The following is a 23,981-nucleotide window of genomic DNA, read 5'->3' as shown; positions in this document are numbered from 1 at the left end:
AAATCAAGACAGATTAAAATATGGTCATAGTTCTAAATTATAATTAATTCTCCATTATATTTTTTCAACAGTCTGAATTTCAATTTATTTATATTCACTTTACCAAGTATCCTGTAAGGTCAAACAGTTTTAGATGCTTTTTAATGGTAGGGTGGTATCTTTTGTGCCTGTCAGAGTTCAAGGAGCATCTGAACGATAGCCTTAGTCATATGGGTTAGTTTCAGGTAATCCTGCCAGGAGCAAAGAGTTTGAATTGGTTATCCTTATGGGTCCCTTCCAACTTGAGATATTCTATGATTCTATGATCTTACATTGGGTAAACTCAGAACACCCTTTGAAATAAATAGCAGAATTTATTGTGACTTAAGTGGGTCCAACTTTCAACATTTTCAGCAAGGTGTATAAAAAGAAGCATGTCTGTAAGCCAGCAGAGCCTGGTGGAGCCTCTGATGTGTGCCCATATAATTCTTATTGCTAAAAGAACGCCATGGTTTAGCATAGGTAGGATAATCCATAGGAACCTGATCTAATACTTGCTGAAATCTGTGACTCACAGTCTGAATGTAATGTCTATCTTTTCCTTAAGCAGGCATTGGATTGTGTCAATACAGAAGCACAGCGATCACATCTTTTTTTTTTTTTTTTTTTTTAATGGGACCTGCTGGGTTATTTGCACTTCAAAATATTATCTCCTAAATGCTTTTCTTTTCCATGTGAATTGTTTGAAAGGCAGACTTTATACTGCTATCTGGTCTCCTTTGTATTTGGCTAATATTTGCGGGTTTCTTGACATTGTATGTGCACAAAAATGACACTTTTGATGGGACAAAAAAAGTTATACAGGTTCAAACATTTGACACTGTCCCACACAACATCCTTGTCTCTAAAACGGAGTGGCATGGATTTGACAGATGGACCACTCAGTGAATAAGGAATTGGCTGGATGGTCGCACTGAAAGAGTTTCGGTCAACGGCTCAAAGTCCAAGTGGAGACAAGTGACGAGTGGTACCTCACATGCTATTAGGATTGGTGCTGTTTGACGTCTTTGTCAGCAACATGGACAGTGGGATTGACTGCATCCTCAGCAAGTTTGCCGATGACACCAAGCTGTGTGGTGCGGTCAACATGCTGGAGGGAAGGGATGCCATCCAGAGGGACCTTGACAGGGTTGAGAGGTGGGCCCGTGCAAACTGCATGAAGTTCAACAAGGCCAAGTGCAAGGTCCTGCACGTGGGTTGGGGCAATCCCAAGCACGACTACAGGCTGGGTGGAGAATGGATTGAAAGCAGCCCTGAGGAGAAGGACTTGGGGGTGTTGGTGGACGAGAAGTTCATCATGAGCCGGCAGTGTGCGCTTGCAGCCCAGAAAGCCAACCATGTCCTGGGCTGCATCACAAGAAGCATGACCAGCAGGTCAAGGGAGGTGATCCTGCCCCTCTGCTCTTGTGAGATCCCACCTGGAGTACTGCATCCAGCTCTGGGGACCCCACTACAAGAAAGACATGGAGCTGTTGGAGCGAGTCCAGAGAAGGGCCACGAAGCTGATCAGAGGGCTGGAGCACCTCTCCTATGAAGTCAGGCTGAGAGAGTTGGGGTTGTTCAGCCTGGAGAAGAAGAGCCTTCCAGTACCTGAAAGAGGCCTACAGGAAAGCTGGAGAGGGACTCTTTATGAGGGAGTGTAGTGACAGGACAAGGGGTAATGGGTTTAAGCTGAAAGAGCGTTGATTTAGATTAGGTATAAAGAAAAAATTCTTCACTGTGAGAGTGGTGTGGCACTGGAACAGGTTGCCCAGAGAAGTTGTGGATGCCCCATCCCTGGGAATGTTCAAGGCCAGGTTGGATGCAGCTTTGGGCAACTTGGTCTAGTGGAGGGTGTCCCTGCCCATGGCAGGGGGGTTGGAACTAGATGGTCTTTAAGGTCCCTTCCAACCCAAACCATTCTGTGATTCTGTGATTCCATAAAAAGTGTGTGAGTGCCCATGGATAACTGAAATCCAAGTTCAAGCTTGACTTTGTATAATAGAGACAGATATTCCAGGTTTCTTTCAAAGAAAATGTTAATCTCCACTCAGTAAACCTGCACGTAGCCTATGCGTTATATTTGGTTCATGTTAGATATATGTTTAGTACTTAACAGAGGTTGAACTAGTGCATGAGACCATCTAAGCTGACTTGAATTTTATCCACAGAGAGTGGAAACTGGCTGTTAAGCTAAATGGTGGAAGATTAAGACATTATTTCTCCCACTAAGGATTTATGGTCATAAAGCTGTCAAATTCATTTGTGTGTCAATTGCAGTTCCAGAGGTCACAAGTCAAGACTGCCTTTCAAGACAAGTTTTTCTAATTAGAGTAATGAATGTTTGATTAATATTCCATTAGTAATATATGATAATTGTACACTGACGGGCTGTCACTTTCACCACATACAGAATAAGATCACAGATGCATTTTTATGTTGTTATGCCTTTGTCAGCTTTGGTTCCCATCAACAGTCAGCTTTATGCAGACGTACGCTGTAATATTTCCAAAATACATTTTGTCCATAAGCCTGTTAAATGGTGCCACATGTCTGCTTTGTGGTTCAATGACTATCTCTTGCTTTGTTTAACACTTCATCAGGATTTTACACTTTGACATTCACTAGATTGCACTTGCAGGGAGTAACTTTAGTATTCAGGAAATATAATGCGTGGGAAAAATCCTGATTTACTAACAGTGAGTAGATACAGATCAGGAAATACAGTAACTTCATAGAACTACAGTGGAAAATGCACATCTTTTGTCCTTTGGAGGTTAAAAACATTTCCTTAGAATAATAGGTGGTGTAGAAATGTGTGGTATTAATACTCCGAATCCCAGAGTTACTGTAGTATGTCTCCCCAAGGGTGATCATTGCATTCAGCTTAATTCTGTGATTTGAGAGCTTACGATGCTTTCCTGTGAACCTCATTGTCTTCGCCTTCTAAAGCGGTTCTGGACCTTGCTGTTGATTGTGAACATCCTGGTACGTGAGGTATGTTAAGAGGGAGGGGAAAAAAGTTGTAAGGATTGCATGCTACCGATTGCATAGCAGAATGCTGGAGCAGCAGGCAGAGACTGCCTGGATGCACATCTGACCAAACTCTCCTTTTGTTTTCCTTCCATTGTTTTCTATTCACACTAGCTCAGAAGACCATTTTCTTTGTATTGCAACCTTTACATATGGCTGAAACCATGTGTCACAGAGCAAGAATGAACTTTTCTTTCACAGTTGAAGAAAGGAAACCTAATTGATGCTGGCATACATGTTTAAGTGGGCCGTGCATTAATTACCCATAGTTGCAAAGGAAAAGAGATGTATGCCAGTTACGTGTGTGCGTGCTACAGTATATATAGGAACAATTTCAGTATTTGAATGTCTAATTAATTTTGCACTGAATTATTTTTTTTAATCTTGGAACATTTTTATATTATTAAATATTGTGCTTTAAAAAAAAAAACAACCCAACTTGATTCTTTTTCTGTTTAATAGTATCATATAGGTATCCCACGAAGTTAAGAACCATAGTGCAAAGCTGTCTGCTTCTTGGAACAGCAAAGGACAAGTAGCTGTAGAGGACTGTTACCCTTTCTGTGTCCAGCTGCAAATCTGAGAGAAGAGCTTTGCAATTAGCTTTTGTAAATACTAGCTGACAGCAGAGGAGGGTTTTGAGACTTCAGTTTTCTGGGCTCCACTCCAAGTTCTGGAATGAAATATACTTCGGTGACTACGTATCTCCCTGGCCCTGTCTCGTCTGTCTCCCCTAGCCTGACTACTTTGTCTCCTCATCTTGACTCATGTTCCTTTTGTGTGCACCGCGCTTCTTTCTCCCCTTTGCTGCGTTATGGTGAATGCTACATCTCCCTTCTCTTCCACGCTTTCTGTAAAGCATGGATGGAGGAGAGAAGGTACTAGAAACAGTATTTTTGTCTCATTTTTAGCATTCACTCACCGAACAGCAATAAGCAATGACAGAAAGGCTCTTGCTTGCCTGCGGCTTGAGGTGCGTTCAGTGGTTGATGCTGGAGGAGCGTGTTCTGTGGGACTGGGGTACAAAGAGGAGTTTTCTTACAGCTTCTAATGTACTCCTGTTGGGTGAGATGAAATGGCAATTTTCTAAGGCCACCTTTTGATGATTTTAGTAGCTTTCAAGCCAGAATAACCCTGTTGCCCTATTTTTAAGAATGGGAACGGTAGCTTTTCAGTGAGATATTTTTAAGAATTTAACTTTTAAACTCATATGCTCAGAAGTGTCTCAGCTGCTCTTCTCAAAAAATTTAAAAGAACTCTGAACAACTTCAGCATTTTCATAATTTGTTTGTAACTCAGATTATTTCACATTTTTTATTTGAACAAAATTAGTTGAATGATTAAATCAGATCTAATATCTAGGCCGGCTGTGGTAATAGCTGGGACTGAAGAGATGCGGGCAATTGCCATTTAAGGTGGATTTGCTGTTGGTAGGAGAGATTCTTTTACTAGGAACACCTTGGTAGGGTATCATGGACGGTGGCATGACTCAGTGCTGTGCAGAGCACAGTCTCTGCCACTCATGTGGAGCTACTTTCAGTGACAGTCTACAGAGTCCATAATTCAGGAGTGGATGGTGCTAAATACTTAAAGGAATCCAGAGATAGCGCTGAAAAAATGCTTTGACACATATGGCAGGAGGAGGAACTTGGCCGGGAAGAGCAAAAGTGTTCGGTTTGCTGTTAACAGAAATTACCAGGACTTTTGATACAAAAACTTCTTACGGCAGTGAGCCAAGAGACTGAGATCCTAACACAAAAGCAAATAAGATTGTTTTGGGAAAAGATTACATAGCTGCTTTGAAAAGGGCTCTTAGTTGGAAAGATGAAGATGACCTGAGTAATCAACTCATGTGCTCAGTGGCAAACCCCAATAAGTATTCCCGACAACAGAGGACCTGTTGCCTTAGACACGGTATGTACGACGTATGCTCCGTGAGATACCAGGAGGAAACTGCACTAGGTATTTCCACACCGTTAAGGGTAAACTGATCTTGTGACAGGAAGCATTCGTAATTCAAGAGAGGGTTCAGCCGATGGATTCTCTCTTCAAAAGAGAGAGGATAAATGTTACTAAATACTGCCATTTCTTGGTGGAATTGGATTGGAGAGACTGTAATAGTGCCTAAAACGGTAAAGAAGCAACTAAACCGCTTCCAGGTGCTGTGATATATGCTAGACTTGAATATGATGAATGCATTCATCATGGGGTGATATTGTTTAGTTTTTGATGCAGAAGGATAATCTCTTTGTTCTAATTCCTGCTAAAACTGTAGGACTGTTAAAACAGGTTGTGGCAGTAGCTTCATCTCCTGATATATTTCCTCATTTTTCCAGTTTAAACCTTCTTTTGTAATATTTAGTTAATTCTCAGTATTTTTGTCCCAATAAATATGTTCTTGTAATCTGCTTGAAATGGTTTTAAATAATTTAAAGTTTACCTTTTTCTTTAATCATTGTTAGTAGTTGAACAGGATCGTTCATTAACTTGATTTGATCAGATCTCTGCTCCTTAATACAATAAAACCAATTGTAATATAACATCAGCTTCCTTATATAGGGTGAGTAACGATATACAGAGATTTTTTTCACACAAACAGAATGTAAATTTTTACATTGTGTTAGCTTCTATTTTTCCATTGGAATTCTTTGTACAAAAATGATGTACTTTGCTCATGTTTTAGAGGCCTCTTGATAGAGAGTACAGTTTATTCTGTTGCTAATAATAAACTCTCTTTTCCTTCCCATCTGCACTATAAAAATGTTATTAATCTTCAGTATCACCATATTCCTGAAACCCTGTTCACAATTAAAATGCTATTGTAATGGTGACACCAAACAGTCAGTTTGTATTTTAGTGTCTGAGATAATACTAGTGCTATCTGTAAGATAATATTTCCCATGTTCTCAGCTGAATATAGCTCTGGAACCTTGTATGTTGTGTGGGGGAAACTATTTGTGCTTACGTATATTTTTTAATGCATATCTTTATTCCGCATTAGTACCACATCTTAGAGGAAATAGCTTCAGAAAGAATGCTCCTGCTCAGCTGACAATTCAGGAGGTATTGCTGTCCCTCAGAGAGAGATTTAAATTAGGTCTTTTTGTTTAAGCTTTACTTGGCATTTCTAATTTTCTGTGGTGTAGGAGAGGATACGGGTATTTTGCTCCTGTGGCAGACAACCCATTAAACGCACCTGATACAATTGAAATAGATGTTCCAGAGATGAACCAGTTCCTGTCCAGTTAATTACAGCTTTGTAATCTGTCATCTATTTAAGTGTCTTACTGCAACTCCTTGTTTTCTACAGAGCTCAGAAGTTACCTCTTAGTTTGTCTATTTTTATTAACTATGGGTGTGGCACTAGTTCACCATTGCAACAGAGGGAAATCACTTATCTTTGTTTGCCTTGATGTTAAAAATGTTGCATTAATGAGCTCGTATTTTAACAGTATTATTTGGCTATGAACCGATTTTATAGAGGATTAAACTACACGCTTGCTGAAAATAAATTGATTTTATGCTTCAGCAATTAACACAAAATTAATGTAATTTGACAGACTCTAACATGGGTTTCAAACAGACCCAAATCAAGTACCTCTGTGATCATTTTGGTGGGTCCTTTGTGGCACTGAAACTATTGTTCTTTCATAATCACATCTTGTTAAGGACCATAAATAAGTTAACAGTAATCATTTTATATCAAAATAAACTTTGAATATTTAATACTCCTGTGTCTCTCACATAGTTACAGGAGACTTCTGCAAAAATATTGGGTGAAAATTCCTGCATATTAAACAATGGCATGGAAATTATGACCTATTTTCTGATCCTTTTTAGACAAATTATAAGATGGGAAAAATGCATTTGGAACTAGTGTAGGAAAATGGTTTATTACAGTTAATCATGACACTAGCTGTAGAATGATAAGGCTTGAGGAAAAATTGGTATACGCAAACTTCAGAGATTTGCTGAAATTCAATGGATCCCAACTTGTCTGCCATTTGAAGTGATTATATCTTGTATTTGTTCCTGTAGATCTTTTTACAGGAATGCTTCAAGAAGAGTAATGGCCTGGGTTTTATATCTACTGCATGCAGAACCACACCAAGAAAATATGGGATTTTTTTTCTACAAATGTATGTTATCAAACATGTGATAGTACTGTTTCTTATATAAAGCATTTGACTGTTGGAAATAATTTTTCTGTTGTTGATGTAGCATGCATCTGATGACTTTTTAGACTTGGTAACATAGATTTGTGTTGTCGGCTGTGACCTAGATTAAAGCACACCAGAACAATATGGCTTTCATTGCGGGCCACTGTGGCCAGAGGATGCTGCATAGGGAGCATTGTATTTGGTGGCCAGAAGTTCATTAGTTCTCTGCTTTCTTTTGCTCCGAGTGTGAAGATTTTGATTTCTTACACTCCTGAGGCATAGTCCCGAAAGGTTTTCTCCTCAGAGTTAGCAAAAGGAGCTCAGTTTATCTTGTGAATTAGTTGATGAAATGTCAGAATGGGAGCTAGTCTCAGATACACTGCTCATTTGGGAAAGGAGAGCTGGACTCAGATTGCATACCCATATACAAATAAGTAATGATTTTAAAATAAGCGCAGTAATACGTGACTCAAAATTCATATGCAGTAACTCAGTGCCTTTTGTCTGATTTTAGTGACCCTCTAAATTCACTTCTTATTAGACTAGCTGAAATTTTATACTGAACAAAATGAAGTATGCAAATTTTGTAACTTCAATTTGTGTTGCGAATTTGTGCGTGTGTAAGTAAATAAAAGTTACAATATCTGCGTACAGATAGACACATGCTGTTTCAATATCTGCAGACCTGTGTCTAGGTATTCTGGGATTATGTTGGCTCATAAAACTAAATTGAATTTTCATTTAACTCCATGTATTTCTGTGATGGTGCTCAGGTGGTGCTAATAAGTCCATCTCCATTTTAAAGGAGGCCATATTCTGCTTTCTTTGATACTTTGCAATTCCATTAATTTTATCTATTTTTAGTTAATATCCATGTCTTATATCTCTGAAGACTGATTGATAATGGTGCCTTCTTGTAGAAAACCATTATTCTTCTTGCCCTTTATTATCACTACCCTGGAAAGTTATAACTGAGTAAAAAAAAACCCCAAATCCAACACATTATGTGATAGGTAGCATTTATATACTTGGACAAAAGACAGAATAGTGTTTTACAGAATCATATATTTAGTAATCAATGTACATAATGAAATTTTTTTTTTTTTATTGTCAAACTACAGTCCCTGAACCATATCTTCTTGGCTTATTTAGGCTAGCGTTTAGAATATATTTTATCTTTCTAAAAACCTTGCTGACCACAATAGAATACACTGTACAGATGTTTTCACATATGTAAATGACACTTTTCAGGGTGGTCATGGGCTCTCCATGGAGGCTAGCAAGACAATCATCTGAATATTGTCTTCCTTTCTGCTGCTCAGGTGTCCTACAGGTAAGTGATACAAGGAACGTTGTGGCGTTCTTTGATTAGTATAAGACTAGGTCGTCAGTGACCTCCTTGCGAGCTAGGATGTTGAGGTGTAAGAACAAATTTAGTTGCCCATATCACTTCAGTAGGAGTCAGTGTCCTGTTACACAAAACCCCACAGGATTTCTGTCTCATTAGGGTTCCCAAAGATTAACTAGATTCACGTAAGATTCTTCTGTACTCCATGCTATTACATCTGCATTGTTTAATGAATACTAGGTGGTGTCTTCTTAGGGGAGACATTTTCTCGATAAATTCTATGTAAAGCAAAAGCCTGCGCTGGTCTTTTAAAGACCACATTATTATAAAGTTGGCAAAGGTTGGCTTCCTTCCTCATGTAAATAGCAGAATTTGGCTTAATATGTTTTTGTGCTAGAGAAACTGCTCCCCAAAGGTGAGCTGCTGAACCAGAAATCTCCACTCCCTTCTGGGTAATAATCACCTATGACTTCCCGCATTAAGAGAGACATGCATCAAAATGTATTGACCTGAGAAGTTTATGTTAACAGAAGAAATAATCTACTTCGCTATTTACTTAAAGCAAAAGTAAATCGTGTTGCTTAGTAAAATGTAAAGGCAAGACAGTGAACGTAAAGGTCACCGCCACCACCACTTGTGCCAAAAGTTTCATTTTCTGCAAATCTGGTTCCGCATCTGGGCATTACAAACAAAAATTTTCATAAACCATATCCCAGATCTAACTCTCTGGGAACTGTAAATTTCTCATAGGTAGATTCTGAGTGTGGAGAGAGCTATTTCAATCTATTACTGCCATGTTAGAGCTATCTGAAAGACTTATGGCCAGCTGGTAAATTTTACCTGGAGTTTGTTAATGGACTCCTGAAATCTTAGTGAACCACCCAGGAACACGGACTTGAATGTGTATGTCTGATCAGGCTGGATATAGCATGGGTTCAGGGAAACCTATTATTATCTTCTGAGAAGCTAAATACGATGAAGTCATGCGCAGATCTGATCTCATTAGTTAACATTGTTCCTGATCTCAATATTGTTGATCTCTGAGGAGATCTAAAAAACCAGAAGTGAATTGTCATGTAAATTCCTAAGCCACGCTTATGCTAGAATTTTACTTTCTTGGTAATATTCCTAGTTATTAGTATAAAAGGAAAAGAATATCTATTAAAATGGAGCAAATATCTTAACATTTTATAACACATCCACACCTGGTGACTGCAATTGGTAGAGGTAGCCACTTAACAACAGTGAGGGTTTTTTGGGTGGTTTTTTTTTGTATCAGCAAATATTTGTTCTGAAGAGGGAAATAACTATAACAGTATTCTAGGATTTGTTAGGGGTTTTTCTGTTCGTTGGTTTTACATTTAATATAGAATCGTAGAATCACTTAGTTTGAAAAAGACCATTAAGATCATTGAGTCCAACCATAAAGCTAACACTACCAAGTCCACTATATTTCATGTTATGATGTTTTATATTCCACGATATATCAAGTACTTTGTGACTGATCATAGTAACTTCACTGAAGGGCCTGATGATGCAGATCAACAAGGTCTTTTTTAAGAAGTAAATAATTGGTTTAGTAACTACCTAATTGAATGTATAGGTAAGGAAAGGGAGGGAAAGTAAGAAAAATACAATTTTCATAGCCACAGTGAAATTTTTGCTTTGAGAGAAAAAGAAAAGAAAAGAAAAGAAAAGAGAAAAGAGAAAAGAGAAAAGAGAAAAGAGAAAAGAGAAAAGAGAAAAGAGAAAAGAGAAAAGAGAAAAGAAAAGAAAAGTCCAAAAGAATTGTGTTTAAAGAATATCTTACTGTAATAGATGGTCCTAACTTTTTTTTCCTGTTTCCCTTTTCCTGCTTGGGTTTATTGCTCAATCGCTTTTATTTAATTTTTCTTTTCTGAATAACTTCAAAATATTAATCAATCTAATGTTTCTGTTTTAAGTTAATGGCTGTCTTTGAGGAGGAAGATAAAGGTTTTGTGTTTGGGGATTTTGGGGGATTTTTGTTTGCTGGTTTTACAGATCTGTGATTGTGTATTCCCTATATTTTCTGAATATTTTCATAGAAAGTGCTTTGACAAGTAGCAATTGATATTCTTAAATTATATTCTTTGTATGGGAAACTGAAGCCTTGAAAGGTTGCTTTAGCAATCATTTCTTTCATGGAGAAGGAAAGAATGATATGCCAATTTATAAATTGTCTGGTCTCCTCTTTGTTCCTATGGTTAATTCCAATTAAGACATGTTTCTTACATGTATTATATGGGTCAGTAATAATTAGCACTTTGTTCATGTGCCCTTAAAAATATTAATAGTTTGTGGATACAATGCTGCACAATGTAAAACCAGTTCAGAGTCTTGGATCTGTGTTTATTTTGAAGGTACCAAAGAGATAGCGTTATTGAAGAAACAATTGGAACATGGATAAATGAATCTGGGAGTTCACATGTGCCTGCTTTATTTAAGGTGAATAAACATTTTATGCAATGCTGGAGTGCATTTCTAATTTTTTTAATTATAGAGTTCATCATGTCAATAACTGCTTTTAATTGTCTGAGCCATACCACCTGCTAATAACAAAAATTCTGATAGGTATTACATCTATAGTCTTTTATATAGCTAAATTTTCTTTTTGCCCATGGCAATAATATGCAATATCTTCATTAAACCTACTGACAGTTCCTTAAAGAGAAAATTATTAATTAATCATGCCATAGACTTGCAAGAAGGAGTAGTATAGGTAAAAAGATGCTGTTAGATCAAAAACTTTTGGGGAAAGATGATAAAAGAAATTGCATTGGTTGGTGAAAAGAGACCTACTTGGATACTCCAGAGACAGGATTCAGTGAGGATAGAGATTCCTGTAGTGTTATGAGCAAAGATAAAACTCATGCGCAGAAATTCAGAGGTGGTGATTGGGGAACAAATACTGTTATCAATGTGACAGCCTTAAATGCTTTGCTCTTTAGTTGGCAAGTTGTGATTACTAGAGAAATTAATTTTATTTGAAAAAAAGTTGTAAAAACCACAAACCACCTTAGATTGAGTGTTCATGAGCTGATTCATTTTGACTTAAATAGAAGCATAAATGAAAGTGTATTAGTAATATGTTTCAAGTCTTCAGTTTCAAAATAGAAAATTTAGAAGAACTGGGAAAAGCACATAGAGAAGTTGCTGGACAGAGGAATTCAGGATTTGTTATGTGGAAGAGGAACACCATCACTTTTATCATGGAGAAAGTTATCTGAAGCTAGTGTCACAAGGAAAAAAACCTGCAAGGGGTGTTTCCTGATTGAACTGGGTGAAATGATCATTCTCCAGAAATCATTTAGAATTAGGGAGTCTGTCTGTTCCATTCCTTCACAGCTAATCAACGAAGAAAACCATTAAAGGATAGACTGAAAACTGATAAAACCAAGGGTTAGTTAGATATCGTAGGAGATGTTTTAACAAACAGCTCTTCAGCCAAAGGAACAGAAAAAAAACAAGGAATGAGAAATACTGAGGGAAGACTAAATAGAAATTTCATCCTAGAGTGTAGAGTTTAGGTGTAGACTGAAAGGTATACTAACATTCCATTTCTTTTATGAATAAGGATGATACAGCTGACTATGAGAGCAAAGGTGAGGCATAACAGGGACAAAAATGTTAGTGACTACAAGATGTATGTCAATGTCTATCAGTTGGAGTGATGTCTTACGGGAGTTACGGAATGGCTGCTGATACTTTCCCCCTTTACTTAAATAATATGAGCAACTGCAAGACCTTTATTTTGACTTAATAGTCTGTAAATACTTGAATAAAATATTGCTGGAGAGAACAATTAGAAATGTGGAGATAAATAAAAAGTTGCATAGAATTTTATTTAGACTTTACAAAGGCAGACAATGTCAAACAAACTACCTTTAAAAAAATAATCAGTAAATATAGTTTAATGCAAGAAAACGTGCCAGATATAATCAATATGAACTTTAACGGAGCACTTATTATGGTGCCACATGAGAAATCACTAATTGAAACATGAAGAGTGAGGAACTGTGAGATGGACAAGGTATTGAGCAAAGGAGAGACTACCGACTATGGATGAAAGGAGCAGTATTGGCTAGGGGGAAATTTGCGTTTCTCAAAGAGAAGTCTTCAGATCTGTTGTGTTTTAGTATTTCATTGTTAATCCTGGCATAAACTGTAGGAGTATGCTAAGGAATGAGTCAATGTTTTGGAGATATCTACAGTTTGGAGGAGCAGTGAATTTACAGAAATGGGAAGAAGGTTGGCTTTACAAAGTGCAAGAGACCAGTGTCCAAGCATGCAAGTGCTTGGGGACTAATTCAGATAATTCCTGTTTACAGCTGGGAATTCATTGTTCGAGGGAGAAATCTGGGTAAGTAGCTGACTACAGAATGACTCTGATGGCTCATAATCATGGTTCGAATGCAGATGAAGGCCACTCGTAACAGAGCATGCAAGGATGGAGATTTCCTTAGACGTAGGCCAAGTGTGGTGTTTGACTAAGGCATGCAGAGGTGGTGGGTGCTGCTATGCCTGCACTGAAGGCTGGCCATTACCATAGGTCTGCTTGCCCCATATGCATCCGAGTTACCTGTCCCAGAGCTGCCTGTTGTCAGCGCGGCAGCCCAGAAGGCACGGGGGGTGAGGCTGGGATGCACTCTCAGACTGGGGCAAGTAGCTGCTGCCAAAGGGAGGGAGGATGCTTTAGATGGAAGGTAGAGCTTATGCCCGAGGGAACATGGATGAGGGAGGTGGGTAAGCTCCAGTGCTGCCTGTGAAGATGAAACTTCTGCCACCTCTGTCTGCCCCCGAGGTTTTACTCTGTGTGCTCGGTTATTCCTTCTTCCCAAGGAAATCTCTACATTCCCACTGATACCACTTCCCCCAGAGATCGCCAAACCCTGCAGCTTTCATGTAGTCTTGCTCATCATCTTCACACCCCTGAAAACCTACAATCCCTTTTACCCTCACCACGTGCACTGGTGAAATCTCCGTGACCCCTGTCCCTCCTCATGGCTGCAAAGCTGAGTTTTACCTGCATGGTGAGAATGCTTTGTTTGACATGGAAGGGGGGGAACCATAAGTTTTATTGCAAAACGTTAGTGGTTCGATTTTACCCGAAATACTGTGTAAAACTCTGATTACCCATTGGAGAAAGAAGGTTCACATTTGGAGAAAGGCCACATAAAATGTTGAGAGAGAATATGTTGTATGGCTGAAAAAGTTGAGCTATTTTTAAGGCTGGAAGGTGACAAAATGGCTCTCTGTATTTGTGTGAGGAACTGAACTGAACACCAGGGAGGGAACAACTATGTGAATCAAAGAATAGTGTTGGTAGACACAGAAATGACCCACCCATGGATAGTTATGGGCTGGAAACCAGACAGAAGTTTATTACTTCCAGTAACAGGAGGTTTTAGAGCAACATTCCAAGAATGGTGTTTTCAGGTGAAATTTGCTAAGTTTATCTAAGGCCTTATATGATGTGCTTATGTGTGATAACGAGGGAGAAATCTTTGTGAACCTGGAGGCCTCTTCCATTCTAATAAAAAAGACTTTTTATAATACATTCATACAGCAGATATTAATGATTTTGTAGAGTTAGTTCTCAGTCTCAAGAGCATCCTTAAGAGTGGAATTAATTTCCTTTTTTTTGTATAATTGAGCTTTTTCAGAAATGTCATGTGGTTTCCCTGGTTTTTTTCTTACTTTCTGAATTGCCCTTTTGCAGTTTTTCAGAATACACTCACGTACCATTGTGATTAACTTAAGAAAATTGATCTTCCAGATGTCCATGATGAAGTATATTATGAAAGATTAACATGCTTGAATTGTTGTAACAGGGACAGAAATGAAGGAAGGTAATGATGTAGAGGAAGCACAAAGAACTGGGTGAAAGAAGAATAACACAAAGATCAGTGAAACAGAGAAACCTGATCTGTAGCAGAGAAGTACCTGGACTTTCAGTGCTTATGTGAACCAAGCTTCTGAATATTCTCACAGTTGTTCCCTGTAGGTACCACACTTTGGTGATAAAAGCACACAGGCTTCGTATATGTTCTACCCTCAATTTTGGGATTAAATCTGGTAAATTTTTTGGCTACTTTGATTTCAGTGGGGGTCTTCCTTTTGTTTTTCAGTGGAATCTGGTTTTGGGACTGTGATGTGAGAAACCATCTCATTTTAAAGCACACACAGGAGACTAATTTAAACCAATTTAGTTTGGTGTGATGTTTCAAATCCGTATGTAAAGTTTGTCACTGTAACATCTGTTTTTAAAGCCTGAGTTCTATTACATCTCTAAATTCACCAACTCAAAAATATTTTATGCAACATTTTATCCCTGAGTACCAAGTTACAGACCGTGAACTGCAGGATCTGCAGTGAAATACCAACAGTTTAACTAGGTTTTGCCAGTAGCAATTACAAGCTTGATCTGGGTTTCTAAGTACTAAACTATGATATTCATACAGTAAATGTATAATTTATAAGTAAATGTATAAATATAGTAGACTTTTAGAAGCATATTAACTTTAATTAGTTAATCAAAAGAATATTTTTCTCTTTGGTATTTGTGTAGATTAATTTACTATTGAATTTACTTAATCCAAACTGTTTATTATTGAATGTTTTCTATTTCTAAGGGCCAAATGTTGCAGTCTTTAGGGAAAATACTCACTCATTTCACTGGGAGTCTTGATTGGATGAATGCCATGGGATTTGCCCCTAAAAGCCATTGAATCTATACCTACATCAAGCTTTAACAAATATTTCTGTGTTCCATTAAAAAGCTGCCTCTCTGCAGTCCAAATTTAGTTCCTTTCCAGACTACGATGCTTGTATATCAAAATATTTTTCATTATGAGCATTCCTCACTATGTTTTATTTGCTTTATTATAATTCAGTTTTAATTTAACATTGTAGTGCAACGTATGAATAATTTTCACTTGGTGCCAGTGTTCTGGCTCCTATAGTTGGCCATGGTGAATACCTATGGTAGCATATAAGATCAGGTGAAGTTTATAGTGGTGCTGTCTGTGATATACCTTCAAGCTCCCTGACTTGGGAAAATGTCTGGGAGAAAGGCATCATGAGATGTGAAGATTTTCTTGACAGATTTTCTGTTGTGAATTGTTCTTTAAGGTTGTTTCAAATTTGTTAATGTCCGTGGCACTAAAAATACCCTGAAGCAACAGTTAGTGCTATCTATAAGCTCTTTAACATTTACATCATAGAGAACAATTCATGCATATATTCTGTGGCCCATCATAATCTCTACAACAATTTTCCAGATATAGGAAATAGTTTTTCTTCAGTAAAATACAATAAAAAAGATTACTTTAAAAGCAAGGGCTTAAAACCTCTCCAGGCTATATTCCATCCTTATAGAATCTCCGCTGCTTAGGAGCTGCAGTGTGACACTGTATCATTGCACCTCTAGTTACAGATAGACTTTTTGAGCTGCACACACAGATGCATCTTGATAAATAATGCTTCTCTTCTTGGGGAGATATTAGCAAGAGTACCTTAGTTCAGTCATGCACCTAGAGGTGACCAACACAGTCCCATACCACCCCAAGTGTATAATCCAGAGGCAGGTTATCACAGAAATGCATTACTGTTTGGTTTTGGTTTGGTTTGTTTTTTTCCAAGAAACAATTTTCCACTTGCTTTCTTAATAAGAAAGAAAGGTATTGTGTGCAGGGGTTTAAGTAGTACACACAATTTAAGATTCTGGCTTTTTGGCAGCTGGCTTTTCAGATCAGTCACCTTAAAAATCTTGGTTGCTTTGTCTGTAAAACTGCACACGTGATGTAAATCTGTTACTGTGAGCTTTCTTGCTCCCTACTTTTGAACAGTTTCATTTTTATCACCATCACCACTTGCCTTGTTTGAATCAAGATGCTGCTTGTCACTCCAAGGTTAAATGATGGAAAAGTGGGTAATGGTCATCAGGCATTCAGTCTTTTAAAAGGAGGAGCTGAGCTCTTTTGGAATGGAGATTCATTCTGAAAAGCTGTAGCATTTCCTTCATTTGATGATTCTAATGTGCTTTCTCTTGCCTCTCCATCCTCCGTGCCACATATGTTTCCCTATGCATTTAAACTGTGTGCTTTGCTTAAAGCCTGCATGCATCTTGCCTCTAGTACGTTGGTCCTGATGGGAAAAATTGCTTTGCTGTCCTTCAAATCACCAGCCATTGCACTTGGCAGCAACACTTCCTTGATGAATAGATGGATATGTACTACGGGATGTAATCTACTTCTGTTTGGAATGTAGGCCAGTCCACTGACCCAAGCAGACTTTAAAAAGAGAAGTGTTTGAGGGAGTTGAATGCGATGAAATAAGAAAACCCCAAACAGATATGTAAGAAGCAATCCTCTTTTTACTTCTTTCTTTTTTTCAAGCATTTAGAGCTTAAACTATGTATTTCCTTCATGACAATATCTGTTTGAGCAGCTTACTGAAAAATACAAATAAAATGGCAGTCCCCTTGAGAGCCATTAGCTTCATGCAAATTCATGAAGCTGTGGAGATAAGAACATACGGTTAAAACTGGTACATGAAATACATCAAACTAAAACATACATGCCTCCGAGATTCAAAACATGTTCCAATGAAATATATGATTTGGGGGCAGCAGTATTTTGAATTCATATCTTATATATGTGTTAGTAATATTTGTGCTGTCATGTTCCTACTCTTAACTTACTAATTGACTTTTTTGGCATTAAAGATATATAAGAAATATTCAGTCACGTCCATTCGGTTTAGAGCTCCATGTCTGGCTACAGTGGAGAGAGGCACGTTGTATGTTGTGTGTTCAGCTGACCTTAGGAGTGGTCAGCCTCAGGAAGATTGTTCTGAGAAACCAGTAAGAGTCTCCAAGGGGCTGAAACAGTCACTCTTTTCACATATTTCTTAGATATCCTTTCCAAACCTGTGCCAAATACGGCTTCTTTCCTTGGAGAACTCTTCTGAAACATTTGATGGCACAGGGTTTGCACACCTTGCCAGTAATGATAGATATTAACAGTCTCTCACTTAAAAAGCTCATATCCAGAGTTACTTTTGTTTTGTGTATGTATTTATACAGGGATTTATCTGTATATAAACATATAAAGTATGATCCTATTAACACAGGATATAAACCTTCAGTAGTTTCTATGGTGTGAAGTTTAGGGTTTAGACAGGTCTAAATTAACAATACCACTAGGAGTTTTTAAAAGCAATCCTGGATATAGTAAGTCAAATTATATGACTACATTAATCTTAGAATCATGGAATCATAGGATGGTTTGGGTTGGAAGGGACCTCAAAGATCATGTAGTTCCAATCCCCCCTGCCATGGGCAGGGACACCCTCCACTAGACCACGTTGCCCAAAGCCCCATCCAACCTGGCCTTGAACACTTCCAGGGAGGGAGCATCCATAACTTCTCTGGGCAACCTGTTCCAGTGCCTCACCACCCTCACAGCTAAGAATTTCTTTCTAACCTCTAATCTAAATTGACTGTCCTTCAGCTTAAACCCATTACCCCTTGTCCTGTCACTACACTCCCTGATAAACAGTCCCTCTCCAGCTTTCCTGTAGGCCCCTTCAGGTACTGGAAGGCTGCTATAAGGTCTCCCCAGAGCCTTCTCTTCTCCAGGCCGAACAACCCCAGCTCTCTCAGCCTGTCCTCATAGGAGAGGTGCTCCAGCCCTCTGATCAGCTTTGTGGCCCTCCTCTGGACTCGCTCCAACAGCTCCATGTCTCTCCTGTACTGGGGCCCCCAGAGCTGGACACAGTACTCCAGGTGGGGTCTCACAAGAGCGGAGTAGAGGGGCAGGATCACCTCCCTCGACCTGCTGGTCACGTCTCTCTTGATGCAGCCCAGGACACGGTTGGCTTTCTGGGCTGCAAGTGCACACTGCCGGCTCATGTTGAGCTTCTCATCAATCAAAACCCCCAAGTCCTTCTCCTCGGGGCTGCTTTCAATCCATTCCTCGCCCAGCCTGTAGTCATGCTTGGGATTGTGCCCACCCATCTTCCTATGGAATCATAACATTTTCAGTTTATCTTGATGATCTACATTCTTAACTTTCTTACTTTAGAGTAGCATGCAGGGGTTTATATTTTAATGTCTCTTGTTTGTTCCAGAAGAATCTGGCCTGCACAGCATATGCTCAGCAAGCTTTAAGTGTGATTTATAGATACTTTTCTTGATCCACATGCAGCAAAATTATAGAACTTGTTTATATGCAATGGACTTGAGTATAAAAAATATGCTGAACTCCTTTTACTTGAGATTTTTATGCCCTACCAAACATTTGTCCTACACCCTGGGATTTCAGGATAGACTTTGCTTGTGTGGTTAAAGTAATGCCCGTTTTTTCTCTTCTCATTTTCATGTCTGTTTTAGTTACCACTCTAATTTTAAGCACTACCACTGAGGTGCTTAATTGCTTGACTTTCTTATAATTACCTGTAAATGTGGTAGTTAGTACAGTAGCCTTCCATTTTAACAGCTTACGATTGCCTGTTGACGAAGCAAAGACACTGACACTCATATACTACCCGTCTTTAGAGGCTTTGAGCTCCCTTTCTGCCTCAGGGTTCTTATTTGCTCATTTTTGACACCTCAGTGAACAGCAGAAGTCAGTCAGAATAAGCCTTTTGGATAATATGCAATATAAGAAGCCAGCTCATTTGAATTTGGGGGATATTTTGCATTGTATGTTTTAATTTTCTGCTTAAAATAGTTTTCTGCTTAAAAGCAGCTGGAGGGAATCAGATTAGAAAAGGAAAGAAAAAAAAAATCTCTGAGCTGAGACCAAAGGCAGAAAATTTTCTGTTGGAAAGAAACATTTTTCTGCAGTTGTGAGATTGTGAGCCAGTGCAGCGAAATAACTGTCCTGACAGAATATGAACTCTAAAACGTTTTGGTGCGTGATGCATCGTTCTGACTCATGTTAGTCCAGTGCACAGCACTACTGCTGACATGATGCAAAAATGTTTCTCATCTTCTTGTCCTGCCTGCTGAATGTTTCTGGAAAGTAGCTAAGTGCTTTTAACTCACTCTGTTCTAGAACTGAGTTCCCATGGGAGTGTGTATGTTTGATAAATGATATACTCTGCGTATCCTGCAAGCTTGTGCTATAACGCTAAGTGAAACTCCAGAAGGGCTGCAATCATTTTGTATGCAAAATATATTGAAATCAGTAGGAAGAGAGTGTGGCCTGGTGAGTTGGGTCATTTGTAATCTTAGACATTAAATACTTAGACTGAGATTTTTATGTGTTGCCCATTAAAAATAATAGAAACTAGATATCCAGATTCCGACACTAAATCCTGTTTGCAATGTTTCTTAGAAAAAAAAAGGTTGTTGTCAAATGAAGCCCCTATTACTTTGGTGTTTCTATTTTGTACTGATTGTGAAATGTAAACTGATGTGAGTGGTAAAGGGTTGCCGGTATTACAAAGCTTTATTTTTGATGTTCAGTATTTTATTAAAGTTTGTGTAAAACTTTGAGGCAGTTGCAGAGCAAAAAAGGCTCCCATTGATTATTGTCAATTTGATTAAATCTGAAATGTCCAAATTATCACAATTTAAAGCATGAAAGGCATTTCAATGTACTATAAATTCTGTTCTCCCATTTTATAAATATGCATTATTTATATTTATATATATTTAACATAAAAAAGTTAATCTTACAGAAGATAATGACTTCTAAATCAGATTGGTATCTGAATATTATCCTCTAAGTAATATTTTCTTCCAGTTAGCTTGAGTTTTGGCTATACGAATGATATCTCAGTAAGTCTTGGAGCATCTAGCATTTAAAGTGAGAAGTGACTTAGCTGAAGGATTTTATTTCCTTTGTGAAATTCTACTATTATGTTGATTGTGTAGGTTTTCTAAACCAAAACACATGACAAATGATAAAAAGAAATACTGGTTCAGATCATCTTTGAAAAGAGACTCTTATCAGTGTGAAGTATCATGGTTTTGGGAGGCCTGTCCTATAGACTGCGTGCTTTTATTTCCAACTTATGTTAGTGAGAACTGAGAATTTTCGGGACCTGCCATGAGGTGCTCGGCACAATGTCATATCCCAAATGAACATAGACCTACTCAACCAGTAGATCTGAGACCTTCATAACCAAAAGAGTCTATGCTAATCTATAGATGCACTGGGTCAAATTAATTCTTTGCATATTTGTTTTAAATCAAAGATCATATTATTCCAGCCACTGCTTTCACAGATATTTTTGTTTGTTTGTTTGTTTTTCAAACCAGTATGTACTAATCATAGCATAAGAAAATTTAAAAGCTGTTTGTTTTTTTAAATACGCTTGTTATTCTGAGGAAGTTTTAAAGAAGTAGGTTGCTCAGCAACATCTGGAAAAGTTGTTCTGTTAATTTCTCCCTAACACTTACTATAGCGGTAAGATGAATTGTAGAACTATGGGGGCGGGGGGGGGGGGCGGGGAAGCAAGCAAAGCCAAACAATAAAAACATTTACTTTTCACTCTTCTTTTTAGCCTCAGAAGTGCATGGGTTTACAAAAAACCAACCAACCAACCAACCAAAAAGTTTGGTCTTTTTGCTCTTTTTCATGTCTCCTGCATGTCATTGCTGTGCAATTTTTATTTACCCATTACTAAAGTTACGAGACAAAACATTATATCAGGTCTTGATTTCAAGCACGTTTTGATTTGTTGGCCAATTAACTGGTTCCTAATTGAGTTGAGAATAAGCAAAGGAAAATGTGGGAATCTTAACCTTAAGCTGAAGAGTTTAGAGTTTATAGCTGAAGGCTGACAGATGAGTGTCCCAGTTTCAGCTAGGACAGAGTTAATTTTCTCCCTAGTACCTGGTACAGTGCTGTGTGTTGGATTTGGGATGAGAATGGTGTTGATAACACACTGATGTTTTGGTTGTTGCTAGGCAATGTTTACACCAAGTCAAGGACTCTTCAGCTTCTCACACTGCCCTGCCAGCGAGGAGGCTGGGGGTGCACAAGAAGCTGGGAGGGGACGCGGCCAGGACAGCTGACCCAGATTGGCCAAAGGGATATTCCATACCATATGATGTCATGCTCAGTATATAAACTTGAGGGAAGCTGGCCAGGTACCTAATCACTGCTCGAGGATAGGCTGGGCATCAGTCAATGGGTGGTGAGCAATTGCATTGTGCATCACTCATTTTGTCTATTCTATTATTATTATTAATTATTATTATTATTATTTATTATTTTTATTTTATTTTATTTTCCTTTGCTGTCCTATTAAACTGTTTTTATCTCAAGCCATGAGTTTTACTTTTTTTTTTTGATTCTTCTCCCCATCCCAGTGTGGAGCGGGGGAAAGGAGTGAGCAAGTGGCTGTGTGGTGCTTAGTTGGTGGCTGGGGTTAAACCACAATGAGGAGCATCCTCCCTCTGTGGGTAGAGGTAAAGGGGAAATGTAACACAAACTGACAAATTGGTTACATAGATATTTCAAATAAAAAAAATCAACATGAAGATCAGGATCTAGATAAAACATATTTCTAGGGTATGCTAGACCCTGGAGCAAAACACAGTCAAGCTTTGGATTAATAAGAGCTGAACCTGAGCTTTCTCTACTGTTTCTGTCTCCCTTTAGCCTGGGTTTTTATCAAATATTCCATTTATTATGTCAAATGGAACTTTTTGAATCCCATCGTCTGTCTGGTGAAACTTACCTTAAGCTGTGTTCAAAATAACAGAAAAGCCATGACAAACAGCAAACAATCCCTGAGCACTGACAGAAGTCCTGACATGTAGAAAACTGTCCTGCCAAATGCATCTGCTAACTCACCACCTTTTAACAGATGTGCTAGTGCTGCGCAGTCTTATATATTTTCATATTCTAGTGCAGATTCTGAATACTATTATCAGTCTTTACCACGAAGTTATAGGGACTATGTTAATGTGCTATGAAAATGTAAAATAATTTGGATGAATAACCAAACTTGAATTTAATTCAGAAACCCTTAGGGGTATATTCTCATTTCAATGAGAGGTGGTTTATCCATAATGAGAGGCTTATGCATAGCTGTCTGCGCAATGAGATGAGAATACATTCAAAACTTCTTAAACACAAGAGCTACAAATAATCTATTTAGAGGTTTTGTAGTCAAAAGAGCTGAAATTTTAAAAGTAACTAGTTAGCCCTTATTTGCATAAGAAAATTAGCTGAAATTCAAGTCTCAGAGGAAACTTCAAAGGGCTTTGTCACCTCTATTACATGCTATCTGATCGAATTGTACATGAAGGCAAATAGCCTGATTTTTTTCTATGTAAATCTTGCAAAGCACGTTTTATCAAATTGATTATTTTTTTAAGAATCTTGTTAGTGAAGAAAATTGTTTCAAGTGGCAGTTTTTTTCCTAAGTGAAATTGATCATGATTACACTGCAAACAGATCTTTACCAAGTGTTGGCCATTGTTCTTTTAAATGCAAATTGCTAGTTGTATCTTATTTAGATTCTTCCTCTTTGTGACTCTATCAGTTCTCAACTAACATCATTTTTATTTCACAAAGTTTCATACATAAAACCTAGTATGTCTGATTTGTATCACAGGAAAGTATATTTTGAAATTATTTCACTGGTAATGAAAACACCAGGTTTGTAAGAGAGCATGATCCGTTTGACAGGTCCATGCTCTAGAAAGAAAGTTGCATCTCCCTTTGTTGTAGATGGGCTAGATGTAATGATATTCCTTATCAACAAGAAGTCTTGATGTGCCTCTTCTAACAACAAGGCAGGTGTCAGTTGTGGTTGGGTGATTGTGCATCATATGGCAAGGGGTGTCAACTCTTTATTTTGCCTTCAAGGACACCTTTTGCTAATTGAGCTGGCATTTTTACAGTACCTTCTGATGCCTTGCTCTGAACTCAGCCTCAGAATACAAACATGGCTGAGTCCTCACACGCTCACAGTTTCACATACAGATTTACTAGGGGAATATTCTGATTAACTTTATTGGCTTTTGGAATAGATTTTTAATGCTCCTTTCCTCTCAGAATATAGAAAGAATCAACAAAGGAGCATATGTATGTACAATCAGTGTGGTCCCTTCTTTGGCTCAGATTTAATCAAATTCTTATCTCCTACATGAGGCAAATCCAAAGGAGCTCCACACCAAATTACCCTGGATTTGCATAGCTATACCTACAGTCATAGTGTGCCTTTTCGATTCTCAGAAAGATACTGGGGCTTGGTTCTGTCTGTGTTCAAAGTCGATTTTTAGAGCAGAAGAAAAAAAATGCTAGGTCAAGACAATAGTGGAGGTAGTAGAGGAGAACGGGTTTACAAAATAAGAGCATGTGCCAAAAATAACTACTAGCAATACAGGAGAAAATGTATTTTGAAATGTCGTGTAGGAGCATCAGTACTTTAAC

At 38.1% G+C, this 23,981-nt stretch overlaps 1 protein-coding gene across 6 annotated transcripts in view; it reads left to right on the top strand.

The window, feature by feature from the left end:
- The window catches only part of DLGAP1 (DLG associated protein 1), a 422,037-nt gene that overhangs the window by 11,940 nt on the left and 386,116 nt on the right, over window positions 1–23,981 (top strand). Inside the window, exons 2-3 of one of the 6 annotated variants that reach the window (XM_054816403.1) lie at window positions 10,941–11,025; window positions 14,412–14,655. The exons of 4 other annotated variants lie outside the window; for them this stretch is intronic. The gene's annotated coding sequence lies outside the window, so the exon portion shown is untranslated. Of the gene's footprint in view, window positions 1–10,940; window positions 11,026–14,411; window positions 14,656–21,561; window positions 21,686–23,981 lie in introns of those variants that run through there. One more of the 6 variants, XM_054816404.1, reaches the window with a different exon arrangement.

The sequence above is a fragment of the Grus americana genome, chromosome 2, assembly GCF_028858705.1.
Source record: "Grus americana isolate bGruAme1 chromosome 2, bGruAme1.mat, whole genome shotgun sequence".
NCBI lineage: Eukaryota > Metazoa > Chordata > Aves > Gruiformes > Gruidae > Grus > Grus americana.
This window is presented reverse-complemented; position numbering and strand designations above follow the sequence as displayed.